This window comes from Sinocyclocheilus grahami, unplaced genomic scaffold (assembly GCF_001515645.1).
Source record: "Sinocyclocheilus grahami isolate Dianchi unplaced genomic scaffold, SAMN03320097.WGS_v1.1 scaffold559.1, whole genome shotgun sequence".
Classification (NCBI taxonomy): domain Eukaryota; kingdom Metazoa; phylum Chordata; class Actinopteri; order Cypriniformes; family Cyprinidae; genus Sinocyclocheilus; species Sinocyclocheilus grahami.
The window spans coordinates 594,506-608,886 of record NW_015505738.1 but is presented as its reverse complement, the minus strand read 5'-3'; positions in this window follow the sequence as shown (position 1 = coordinate 608,886).

Here is a 14,381-nt window from a genome sequence, read left to right as displayed (position 1 = left end):
TAAAACTCAATTATCTCCATAGGGACATTTTTACAATACCTGATAAACCTTTAAAGACAGATCTGTTGTGAGCACTGAGGTTTCTTCAACACATCTGTTAGAATGAGTTTAACTTATTTGTAAAATATTTGTGTTTAATAGCAGAATTTGTGCTTTCTGACTTTACCCGTCAGAAAATTCCACCAATCAGAGTCACCAAAAGATATCTTTAGCTCCGCCCACTCCAACGAAGCACAGCGAACGATGTAATCAAGTCTCACTATGCTCTCAAAATACTTACATATTTCTATAAATGCAAGTTTTACAATGAACTTAAAATAAATTGTTTCTATAGATCATCTTTAAATGAATAGTTTTATATTTCTCCATCATTTTTAATTTGATTTGCAATGCTTCATGGGATTGTAGCTCTTTCCCTCGTTAAGGCCACTGAGTTCACGGTCTTGTACTTTTGTCTTTTTGTCCAAATTTCATTTACTTCTCTGCTTCAAATCCAAGTTTGTGATGTTGTGATTCTCCTCTTAGCTGGTCGGTTTGGTTCATGGCTTACATCGCTTTAAGACTTTTTTTAAAAAAAATCCCCATGGGAAACAAAACAATGTAAAAATACTTTTATCTCAATATGATATTGTTTATCGCTGAGCTGCTCACCTGCCTTTATGCACATGTCATATCTGAAGAGGATTTGGGGATTGAGCAGAAGAAGGCGGTGCTCCCGGATCGGATGGCTTTATCGCTGAGGTTTAGTGTGAAGTTTGATCTGCTCTTTGTCGGAGGTGAGTGTGTGCATCTGCCTTGGAAAGTGTATTCATATGATGCAAGTGTGTATCATTTTGTCATCAGAGTGACATTTTGGCAAAGGATTGTTAGGTTTTGATCGCAGAGTTTCAATTCGACCTAGATGTGAATGGTTTATTTCCCAGTGTTGTGTCTTGTGTGCTTGTGTGTAAAGTTTTGACGCAATGAGCCAAAGTTTTGCAAAAAGTGTTCAAGCAATAGGCAAAAACTGTAATGAAAATGTTTTAATGGTTTTAATTTTAGTTTTAGTTAACTATTATAATTCTGGTGCACTTGAACACATAAAAAAATTAAACAAAATAAAAATTATGCACTTTATAAACACAGTCAAGTTCACTAAACACCCTGAGTCTCCAGGTATTTATTTTTGTGACATACATAGCTTTCTCCTGTAAATGTGTGTGTGTGTTTTATCAGAGGTGGATGCATTGTTTGTGTGTGTGTGTGTGTGTGTGTGCATGTTTATGTGGTTTATGAGGACACAAATTTGTATAATAACATGGGTATGACATAGGTATTACAACGAAAAGGTGATTTATGAGGACATTTTCAGTGCCCCCATAATTCAAAAGGCTTATAAATAATTCAGAATTAGTTTTTTTGAAAATCTAAAAATGCACAAAGTCTCCTGTGAGGGGTAGGTTTAGGGGTAGGGTTGGTGTAGGGCAATAGAAAATACGGCTTGTACAGTATAAAAACCATTACGCCTATGGAGAGTCCCCATAAACCATAAAAACAAACCTGTGTGTGTGTGTGTGTGTGTGAATTCAGAAACCGTTCTTTGGTCCTGTAATATAAGTCCATCTGTAATTTAAACATGAACGCTTGCAGCCATGAATCCTCCATATCTAATGTTCCAAGGACTTTCACATTAATGTCACGGATTTTAAATTAGCACATACCATCTCATGGAGCACGTCTGCGTGGATTTACTAAAACTGAAGGCACCGTGTCAAAACATCAGCTCATTTTCTGAGAGTCTGAGAAAGACTAAACGAAAGATGAAATTATAGAGTTAAAATGCAGTGACCCGTTTGGGAAAATCTGCAGCAGTCCTTCAAAATAGACCATCTGCAAACAGTTGATAATGCTACAATTATCCTTTACGTTGTGCAGAAAATTAAAGATCATATTTATGCACTTCTAAAGGAATATTCAGGGTTTATTACAAGTTGAACTCAATGACTGATTAATTACTTCAGAAAACATCTTTTACTTCTCTTAATTTCTCTGGTGTTTACATTTCTTGTTTCTCAGTTCATAAAACTAAACAAAAATCAATAATTTAAAAGTATACATTTTATTAATGCAGTTTTGTTAACTTTTACATGCAAAATAATTGTTTTTTTAGACATTAAGTGTCACAGTCATGTTTTTGATCCATGTGAACATGACAGGAGTTTAATTATTGGATAAAACTTTGCACACACAAGATTAATAAGTGATTATCAGACTATAGTCTCATTATTCACCTTTACATTTATGCATCATTTATCCAAAATTACAAACCCAATTCCAAAAAAGTTGGGACACTGTACAAATTGTGAGTAAAAAGGAATGGAATAATTTACAAATCTCATAAACTTATATTTTATTCACAATAGAATATAGATAACATATCAAATGTTGAAAGTGAGACATTTTGAAATGTCATGCCAAATATTGGCTCATTTTGGATTTCATGAGAGCTACACATTCCAAAAAAGTTGGGACAGGTAGCAATAAGAGGCCGGAAAAGATAAATGTACATATAAGGAACAGCTGGAGGACCAATTTGCAACTTATTAGGTCAATTGGCAACATGATTGGGTATAAAAAGAGCCTCTCAGAGTGGCAGTGTCTCTCAGAAGTCAAGATGGGCAGAGGATCACCAATTCCCCCAATGCTGTGGTGAAAAATAGTGGAGCAATATCAGAAAGGAGTTTCTCAGAGAAAAATTGCAAAGAGTTTGAAGTTATCATCATCTACAGTGCATAATATCATCCAAAGATTCAGAGAATCTGGAACAATCTCTGTGCGTAAGGGTCAAGGCCGGAAAACCATACTGGATGCCTGTGATCTTCGGGCCCTTAGACGGCACTGCATCACATACAGGAATGCTACTGTAATGGAAATCACAACATGGGCTCAGGAATACTTCCAGAAAACATTGTCGGTGAACACAATCCACCGTGCCATTCGCCGTTGCCGGCTAAAACTCTATAGGTCAAAATGAAGCCATATCTAAACATGATCCAGAAGCGCAGGCGTTTTCTCTGGGCCAAGGCTCATTTAAAATGGACTGTGGAAAACTGTTCTGTGGTCAGATGAATCAAAATTTGAAGTTCTTTTTGGAAAACTGGGACGCCATGTCATCTGGACTAAAGAGGACAAGGACAACCCAAGTTGTTATCAGCGCTCAGTTCAGAAGCCTGCATCTCTGATGGTATGGGGTTGCATGAGTGCGTGTGGCATGGGCAGCTTACACATCTGGAAAGGCACCATCAATGCTGAAAGGTATATCCAAGTTCTAGAACAACATATGCTCCCATCCAGACGTCGTCTCTTTCAGGGAAGACCTTGCATTTTCCAACATGACAATGCCAGACTACATACTGCATCAATTACAACATCATGGCTGCGTAGAAGGATCCGGGTACTGAAATGGCCAGCCTGCAGTCCGGATCTTTCACCCATAGAAAACATTTGGTGCATCATAAAGAGGAAGATGCGACAAAGAAGACCTAAGATAGTTGAGCAACTAGAAGCCTGTATTAGACAAGAATGGGACAACATTCCTATTCCTAAACTTGAGCAACTTGTCTCCTCAGTCCCCAGACGTTTGCAGACTGTTATAAAAAGAAGAGGGGATGCCACACAGTGGTAAATATGGCCTTGTGCCAACTTTTTTGAGATGTGTTGATGCCATGAAATTTAAAATCAACTTATTTTTCCCTTAAAATTATAAATTTTCTCAGTTGAAACATTTGATATGTCATCTATGTTGTATTCTGAATAAAATATTGAAATTTGAATCTTCCACATCATTGCATTCTGTTTTTATTCACAATTTGTACAGTGTCCCAACTTTTTTGGAATCGGGTTTGTACATTGGCTTTTCACACATTTTAAACATTCATGCATTCCCTGGGAATCGAACCCATGACCTGTTGTTGCGAGCGCCTTGATCTAACATTTGAGCTGCTTAGTACATGATAAAGCATTTGCATTTTTTTTTTTTCAAACAGTGTGTATGTTATTGTTAATCCATTTTCCATTGTAAAGTAAGTACATTACTGTTTTTACAAACTGAAGGACAGACAGAAATTAATTTCAGTTGTAAATAATAGAAATAACATATATTGACGTACTGAACCTGTAACATGCATGCAAAACTGATAATTGTGCTCTTATGATCATATCACAGATAAGACCGTGTAAATACAGAACGATGCAGGACTGATGTGTGTGTGTGTGTGTGTTGACTATTGTTATCTTTTCTTAACCCTTGCTTTGTTAATGCGTGTTCTTGGGCTGGCATTTACTCAGAATGAATTGCTCGCTTAGACACACACAAGTAAATAAAAGTCAGCAGGGGCTGATAGTATGAAAAATGGATTTTCATTACCGTTTCATTGATTGTGGTAAATAAGGGGCCTGCGGCCCGCACAACGCTAATAATTTAATCTAAGGTGACACCGACCAAAACGCATGTGGACCAAAATCATCCCTGAATATTAAACGAGGGCCTGAAGACAAGCGGCATCAGCGCATTTAAATGCATGCAGATTGCCGTCTAACCTATTTAAAAACAGAAATTAAACACTGTTGTCATAAATCACATTTGCGGCCGCGGATACGCCTGGTTATGCGAGCGTTTACCGGAAACCGGAAAGGTTGAAGTATCCGGTGCATTAAATTGCACGGGGATAATTAACACTTTTCTTCTGGCTATTTATAAGAAATGGGAAATGGAGCCGGTTGCACTGTGACAACAAGGTAATTGTGATGCAAAATAAAAGCTTGTGCGCCGGTCTCAGGAGAGAGACGTTATATATTCTGCTCTCGTTCTAGTGCGCGTCTGGCCTTCTGATTCCACATATTCTAATGATATTTTAGCCCTGCGTTTAAGCAGACACCAGCGACTAATAGCGTCTGTAACACAGTGGCACACGGAGAAAGACTTCATGTGTGAACTCACCTTGTCGATGGGCTGTGACAAGGGAAGTGTCAAGCGCACACCCGCTCTGATAGAATCAAACAGAAACACTTGCCCCGCGGCGGGTCTGAGCCCTGGAGCCCAAGCGCTTTAACAGGGTGTGCAGACTGTCACCAATTAGTAGCTGTTAGTGGAGCCGGAGAGGGCGTCCTAATTTGACAGCTCTATCTCAGAGGTGCTGACCTGTGTCACCGCCTTGAGCTCTCGCCCGCGATCCACACATCTGCTGAGTGTGAACGCAGACTCACCTGCTTAGAGACGAGCGCTCTGCAGTCGCGAGCCACTGCGCTTAAAAACTGACTCCAAACTCACAGGAAGAGTTCAGAAAAAACAGATCCAAACATGCTGCTTCAGAGGAACAAAGAGGAGACTACAGACAGTTAATTGAAGTGCTATTTTAGTATCATTGACATACTGTTATAGTTTTTGTTAATATTTTGAATTAGTTTTTAATATAAAGTTTTTTGTTTAATTTTTTTGGAATGAATGACAGACAGAATGATGAATGGATGGAATGAATGACGGATGGACGGATGGATGGATGGATGGATGGATGGATGGATGGTGGAATGACAGAGAAAGATGGATGGATGGATAGAATGACAGACAGAATGATGGATGGATAGAATGCAGACAGAACAATGGATGGATAGAATGCAGACAGAACAATGGATGGAATGACACAAAATGGATGGACTTTTCTGAGAGTCTGAGAAAGACTAAACGTGTCATAATAGAAAAGATGGAATTATAGAGTTAAAATGCAGTGACCCGTTTGGGAAAATCTGCAACAGTCCTTCAAAATAGACCATCTGCAAACAGTTGATGACACAAATGCTACAATTATCCTTTACGTTTATCCTTTAATAGATCACATTTCTGCACTTTTTAAAGATATATTCAGGATGTAATACAAGATAAATAATTGAATAATCTGTAATAATTTGAATAAACTGAATAATCATCACAGAAATGTTCTTTTTCTTCTTTTAATTTCTCTGGTGTTTACATTTCTTGCCCTTCAGTTTGTAAAACTAAAAGTAGAAATGTGAAGCTTGCATTATTTCTACTGCACTTATATTAACGCTTACCTACAAAATGTTTGTTATATTAATCGTGAGGCATCACAATTATGTTTTTGATCCATGCAAACATGGTCATGATGGTCAGTTGAATTACTTTAGAAAACTTTGCACAGTCAAGATTAATGTGATTATCACACTGTAGTCTCAAGATTTAACTTTTACATTTATGCACCTGACAGATGCATTTATCCAAAATGACATGGATTTCCACACATTTTAAACATTCATGCATTCCCTGGCAATCGAACCCATGACCTGATGTTGCAAGCACCATGCTCTACTCTTTGAGCTGTATATAAGACGTTAAAGCATTTCTATTCTTTTCAAACAGCATGTATTTGAGTGTCTATCCATCTTCCATCGTAAAGTAAGAGCATTACTATACACATTTGTATTTGTTGTTACAAACTGAAGGACAAAAGGAAATTAATTTCAGTTGTAAATAATAGAGAGAACAGATGTATTGATGCACTAAACCTGTAGCATGCATGTTCCAGAAAAGCAAAACTGCTAATTGCATCCTTATAATGAATATATCACAGGTAAGACGGCATAACTACAGAACGATGCAGGACAGACGCAGTGTGTGCGTGTGTGTGTGTGTTGGCTATTGTTATCTTTTCTTAACCCTTGCTTTGTTAATGCGTGTTCTTGGGCTGGCATTTACTCAGAATGAATTGCTCGCTTAGACACACACAAGTAAATAAAAGTCAGCAGGGGCTGATAGTATGAAAAATGGATTTTCATTACCGTTTCATTGATTGTGGTAAATAAGGGGCCTGCAGCCCGCGCGATGCTAATATTTAATCTAAGGTGACACCGACCTAAACGCATGTGGACCAAAATCATCCCTGAATATTAAACGAGGGCCTGAAGACAAGCGGCATCAGCGCATTTAAATGCATGCAGATTGCCGTCTAACCTATTTAAAAACAGAAATTAAACACTGTTGTCATAAATCACATTTGCGTCCACGGATACGCCTGGTTACGCAAGTGTTTACCGGAAACCAGAAAGGTTGAAGTATCCGGTGCATTAAATTGCATGGGGATAATTAACACTTTTCTTCTGGCTATTTATAAGAAATGGGAAATGGAGCCGGTTGCACTGTGACAACAAGGTAATTGTGATGCAAAATAAAAGCTTGTGCGCCGGTCTCAGGAGAGAGACGTTATATATTCTGCTCTCGTTCTAGTGCGCGTCTGGCCTTCTGATTCCACATATTCTAATGATATTTTAGCCCTGCGTTTAAGCAGACACCAGCGACTAATAGCGTCTGTAACACAGTGGCACACGGAGAAAGACTTCATGTGTGAACTCACCTTGTCGATGGGCTGTGACAAGGGAAGTGTCAAGCGCACACCCGCTCTGATAGAATCAAACAGAAACACTTGCCCCGCGGCGGGTCTGAGCCCTGGAGCCCAAGCGCTTTAACAGGGTGTGCAGACTGTCACCAATTAGTAGCTGTTAGTGGAGCCGGAGAGGGCGTCCTAATTTGACAGCTCTATCTCAGAGGTGCTGACCTGTGTCACCGCCTTGAGCTCTCGCCCGCGATCCACACATCTGCTGAGTGTGAACGCAGACTCACCTGCTTAGAGACGAGCGCTCTGCAGTCGCGAGCCACTGCGCTTAAAAACTGACTCCAAACTCACAGGAAGAGTTCAGAAAAAACAGATCCAAACATGCTGCTTCAGAGGAACAAAGAGGAGACTACAGACAGTTAATTGAAGTGCTATTTTAGTATCATTGACATACTGTTATAGTTTTTGTTAATATTTTGAATTAGTTTTTAATATAAAGTTTTTTGTTTAATTTTTTTGGAATGAATGACAGACAGAATGATGAATGGATGGAATGAATGACGGATGGACGGATGGATGGATGGATGGATGGATGGATGGATGGTGGAATGACAGAGAAAGATGGATGGATGGATAGAATGACAGACAGAATGATGGATGGATAGAATGCAGACAGAACAATGGATGGATAGAATGCAGACAGAACAATGGATGGATAGAATGCAGACAGAACAATGGATGGATAGAATGCAGACAGAACAATGGATGGATAGAATGCAGACAGAACAATGGATGGATAGAATGCAGACAGAACAATGGATGGATAGAATGCAGACAGAACAATGGATGGATAGAATGCAGACAGAACAATGGATGGATAGAATGCAGACAGAACAATGGATGGATAGAATGCAGACAGAACAATGGATGGATAGAATGCAGACAGAACAATGGATGGATAGAATGCAGACAGAACAATGGATGGATAGAATGCAGACAGAACAATGGATGGAATGACACAAAATGGATGGACGGATGGATGGATGGAATGACAGACAGAATGATGGATGGATGGATGGATGGAATGACAGACGGAATGATGGATGGATGGATGGATGGAATGACAGACAGAATGATGGATGATGGAACGACAGACAGAATGATGGATGGGTGGATGGATTGAATGACAGACAGAATGATGGAGGGATGGAATGACAGACAGAATGATGGATGGATGGATGGATAGAATGACAGACAGAATGATGGATGGATGGATGAATGGATGGAATGATAGACAGAAAAATCGATGGAATGCAGACAGAAAAATGGATGGAATGACACAAAATGATGGATGGATGGATGATGGAATGACAGACAGACAGAATGATGGATGGATGGAATGACAGACAGAATGATGGATGGATGAATGGAACAACAGACAGAATGATGGATGGCTGGATGGATGATGGAATGACAGACAGAATGATGGATGGATGGATGGATGGAACGACAGACAGAATGATGGATGGATGAATGGAACAACAGACAGAATGATGGATGGATGGATGGATGGATGGAATGACAGACAGACATTTTTTTTGTAAGAATGGTCATATTAAAAAAAAATAAAAATCTGTTCATTAGTCTGAGTTGAATCCAAAACATAAGACTGATTACTCCTTGACTGACTACTTTTGTTGAATTGAAAAGAGCTTCGTTGAATCTTCAAATTTTGCCCTTTTGCGTTTCACAGACAAATAAGAGTCTACTGTTTAGTTCCTGAACTGCTCACGTCCAGCACTTCAGCACAAGATGACCACAGACCACCTGCTTCTGTGAGGAGACTCTCAGCTTCATCATCAGGAACCATCAGAGAACAGAGAAACACATGAACGACCTGCTGACCTCAACAAATGAAGGAGTGTGTACTTGAGCGACATCCTAACCAAGTGTCAAATGGCCATGCTAACTGTAACGCCAAGCTACGCTAACGTTCCTCTCCGCACCGCGGCTTCTACGTGATTGACCTTTCCCCAGTTTACCCACAGTTCCTCACGGCTTGCTCTGAATCTTTTCAATTACAGAGCTTCATTAGCGCTCGTCTGTTCTTCCGTCCATCTGCCCATACCAATGTTTGCTCCTGTTTGCATCTGACGGGGTTTTAGAAGAGCTTCTGCCGTAATCCAAACCCTCTAATGAGGAACAAATCCAGTCACACTCATCAATGCTAATCCAGCACACAAACACACACACACACACGCGGCTCCTGGATCACCTCCTCATGAGTGCTGATGGATTACCACTCAATGCTTGGCATTTTAGCTTTTTTCACATGAACTTTTCTTCTGTTTTGTCTTTCTTTTGACTTTTGACATTCTATTCAATGGTTTATAAGTGCTTGAGTTCCTTTTGAATCAATAATTTGATTGTCAGGCTGGATTTGGGAAGCATTGGTTATAATATAATACAATAGTGAACTTAAAAGTATATAGAGAACCTAAAGTGTCCAGTTTAGAAATGTCTGTAAATTTCTCTCTTAAATTCACGGTTTAGAGCAAGTTGCAAATTTTTTTAAGAAAATACCAGAATGCACTTACACTGCCTTTGAAAGAAAAAAAAGACAAGTGACAATTAAAAAAAAAAAAAAATCAATTGACATCATCATGACGGCGTGGGACGGGAAACAAAATGTTTATCTCCTCTTCCATTGATTCGATCAGTTCCTTATGGATTAAATTAAATCTAAAACTAAAATGAATCAGACTGAAGAGGTAAAGTGTTATAAAACATTGTTTCATGTTGATGTGAAACGTCTCAGCTCATATAAACTCCACATAGAGCCTCATCAAGGCATCAACACTTAGAGTTTAAACACTTTCATTAATTAAAATGTATAAATTTTTACTAAAGAAATTGGGGAAAAATAAGTACTATAGTATTTTGGTGGAAACTATGTCTAGCCTGATGTGGAAGTTTGTCACTGCCATAAAAGAAAAGAAAAAAAAAAAAAAGGTAATTGCATGAAAGATATAAAATGCAGACTTGCAAGAAATATACTCAGAATTGCAGATAAAAATGCAAAATTCTCAGAAAAAAGTGAGATTTGCATGATAAAAATCACATTTTAATTTTTTTTTTATTCCGTGGAAGAAAAAATACAACTGAATTACGAGATACAAACTCAGAATTCAGAAATTATTATTTTTTTTTTTTATTGTGAGACATAAAGTCGTAATTATCTTTTTACATTTTTTATTCCAGGGTGAAAACGAGCTTCCGTAGCATGGAAAGGAAATGGCACAGGTCATATGAATATTTTCAAAAACAAACTTCACTGCTATACAAAAACTGAAACATAATACTAAAAATCATTATTCAGGACAATTAGCAAAAGACAAACACTTCTTCCTGTCTCAGCAAACAGCCGCCTCTGGCTGTGCTGTAATTACTCCTATTAGCACATGAAGTTCATATCCACATTCCCCTGATGATCAAATGATCTTCAGTCTAAATATGAACTCGAGGCCTCCAGCGTTCCAGCCGCTAATAAACAGAGGGCATTTTTTCCTTCCGGATGTGTTTCACATCTATTATATAAGAAGAAAAGCATGTGGACTAAAAGCAATCGCTAAAAAAACAGTCCTTCCTCATTCAGCTGATTTAACATACACTCCAAAGTGAATCAAGCGAAGCACCACTTTTAATGTTTTGAACTGTAAACATATTTGCATCATTTTAAAAGTAACTGATGGTGTGAATTCAAAGAGCAATACAAATACTTTTGACTTGGCTTCCAAAAAAGTCACTTGAACTGATTACACTATGAACACAGAGTTCATAGAGCAGAGATGGTGTGCGTAGTGTGTGTCAGAACAGGGAACGTCACGTCTGATGTGTTAATATGAGCAGAGGTGTGTGTTTAAAGCACATTACTGCTCCTTCAGCATGTTTTAGGATGTTTACAGGCGAGCGGTGGGTGGTCAGAGGAGAAGTGGCCCTATTTTCAACCCATCTGGTGCTGTTTGACCTGTGACCTGTTTTATGTAATTGCTGCGCCCGAGAGTGTGCTGTGTTTTGAAACAAAGGTTATAAATAGGGGTGAACAGCATGACAAGAGTCATTTACATCACAGTAACAGCACGCAACGGGACACTCACCTTGCATTTCTGCTAGTCTAAATAACCATGTATTTGAAATCATTCAAATTCACATCTCATTTAATTATGAACTTGATGACCAGTTCCTCTGAACATGTTGAAACTTGAGAATTTATCCCACCATTCACCCCAAAATGGATCTTTCTGTCATCATTTACTCGCCCTGATGTTATTCCAAACCTGCACGACTTTACTTTGAAGATACTTTGAAGTAAAACAACACTGGACCCCATTGACTTTCATTGCACAAACCTTTTATTCATCAAGGATGCATTCAATTGATCAATAGTGACAGTAAAGACATTCGTAATGTTTATTTCTAAGAAAATAACTAGGTACTATTTGTTCAAAAGTCTAGGATCAGTACTTTTTTCCCAATTCTTTTAAAAGCAAGTAACAGCTTTATTAATCAAGGATGCATTAAATTGATGAAAAGTGACAGTAAAGACATTTATAATGGTACGAAAGGTTTCTATTTCAAATAAATGCTGTTCTTTTGAATGTTCTATTTATCTGTGAATGCTGAAAAATAAAACGTGACATGGTTTCCACACAATATTCAGTTTTCAACAGTGATAATAATCAGAAATGTTTCTTGAGCAGCAAATCAGCATATTAGAATGATTTCTGAAGATCGTGTGACACTGAACACTGGAGGAATGATGCTGAAAATAACAGAAATAAATTACAATTATACATATATTCAAATAGAAAACACTTATTTTAAATTGTAATAATATTTCACAATTTTACTGCATTTTTTGAATAAATAAATGCAGCCCTGGTGAGCAGAAGAGACTTCTTAAAAACATAAAAAAATCTTAGCAACCCCAAACGTTCGTACAGTAGTGTACGTATACAGTATATTAAACAAGCTTTCTGATGTTGATTAGCTCTGGTATATGCTGTTGTGTCAGTACGTGTTTATTCTAGTTCATATCTTTTTACATTTTTTATTCCAGGGTGAAAACGAGCTTCCGTAGCATGGAAAGGAAATGGCACAGGTCATATGAATATTTTCAAAAACAAACTTCACTGCTATACAAAAACTGAAACATAATACTAAAAATCATTATTCAGGACAATTAGCAAAAGACAAACACTTCTTCCTGTCTCAGCAAACAGCCGCCTCTGGCTGTGCTGTAATTACTCCTATTAGCACATGAAGTTCATATCCACATTCCCCTGATGATCAAATGATCTTCAGTCTAAATATGAACTCGAGGCCTCCAGCGTTCCAGCCGCTAATAAACAGAGGGCATTTTTTCCTTCCGGATGTGTTTCACATCTATTATATAAGAAGAAAAGCATGTGGACTAAAAGCAATCGCTAAAAAAACAGTCCTTCCTCATTCAGCTGATTTAACATACACTCCAAAGTGAATCAAGCGAAGCACCACTTTTAATGTTTTGAACTGTAAACATATTTGCATCATTTTAAAAGTAACTGATGGTGTGAATTCAAAGAGCAATACAAATACTTTTGACTTGGCTTCCAAAAAAGTCACTTGAACTGATTACACTATGAACACAGAGTTCATAGAGCAGAGATGGTGTGCGTAGTGTGTGTCAGAACAGGGAACGTCACGTCTGATGTGTTAATATGAGCAGAGGTGTGTGTTTAAAGCACATTACTGCTCCTTCAGCATGTTTTAGGATGTTTACAGGCGAGCGGTGGGTGGTCAGAGGAGAAGTGGCCCTATTTTCAACCCATCTGGTGCTGTTTGACCTGTGACCTGTTTTATGTAATTGCTGCGCCCGAGAGTGTGCTGTGTTTTGAAACAAAGGTTATAAATAGGGGTGAACAGCATGACAAGAGTCATTTACATCACAGTAACAGCACGCAACGGGACACTCACCTTGCATTTCTGCTAGTCTAAATAACCATGTATTTGAAATCATTCAAATTCACATCTCATTTAATTATGAACTTGATGACCAGTTCCTCTGAACATGTTGAAACTTGAGAATTTATCCCACCATTCACCCCAAAATGGATCTTTCTGTCATCATTTACTCGCCCTGATGTTATTCCAAACCTGCACGACTTTACTTTGAAGATACTTTGAAGTAAAACAACACTGGACCCCATTGACTTTCATTGCACAAACCTTTTATTCATCAAGGATGCATTCAATTGATCAATAGTGACAGTAAAGACATTCGTAATGTTTATTTCTAAGAAAATAACTAGGTACTATTTGTTCAAAAGTCTAGGATCAGTACTTTTTTCCCAATTCTTTTAAAAGCAAGTAACAGCTTTATTAATCAAGGATGCATTAAATTGATGAAAAGTGACAGTAAAGACATTTATAATGGTACGAAAGGTTTCTATTTCAAATAAATGCTGTTCTTTTGAATGTTCTATTTATCTGTGAATGCTGAAAAATAAAACGTGACATGGTTTCCACACAATATTCAGTTTTCAACAGTGATAATAATCAGAAATGTTTCTTGAGCAGCAAATCAGCATATTAGAATGATTTCTGAAGATCGTGTGACACTGAACACTGGAGGAATGATGCTGAAAATAACAGAAATAAATTACAATTATACATATATTCAAATAGAAAACACTTATTTTAAATTGTAATAATATTTCACAATTTTACTGCATTTTTTGAATAAATAAATGCAGCCCTGGTGAGCAGAAGAGACTTCTTAAAAACATAAAAAAATCTTAGCAACCCCAAACGTTCGTACAGTAGTGTACGTATACAGTATATTAAACAAGCTTTCTGATGTTGATTAGCTCTGGTATATGCTGTTGTGTCAGTACGTGTTTATTCTAGTTCATGAGCTTCACTGCCTCAGCTTTAGTAGTTCAGCATAAAAACTGACTT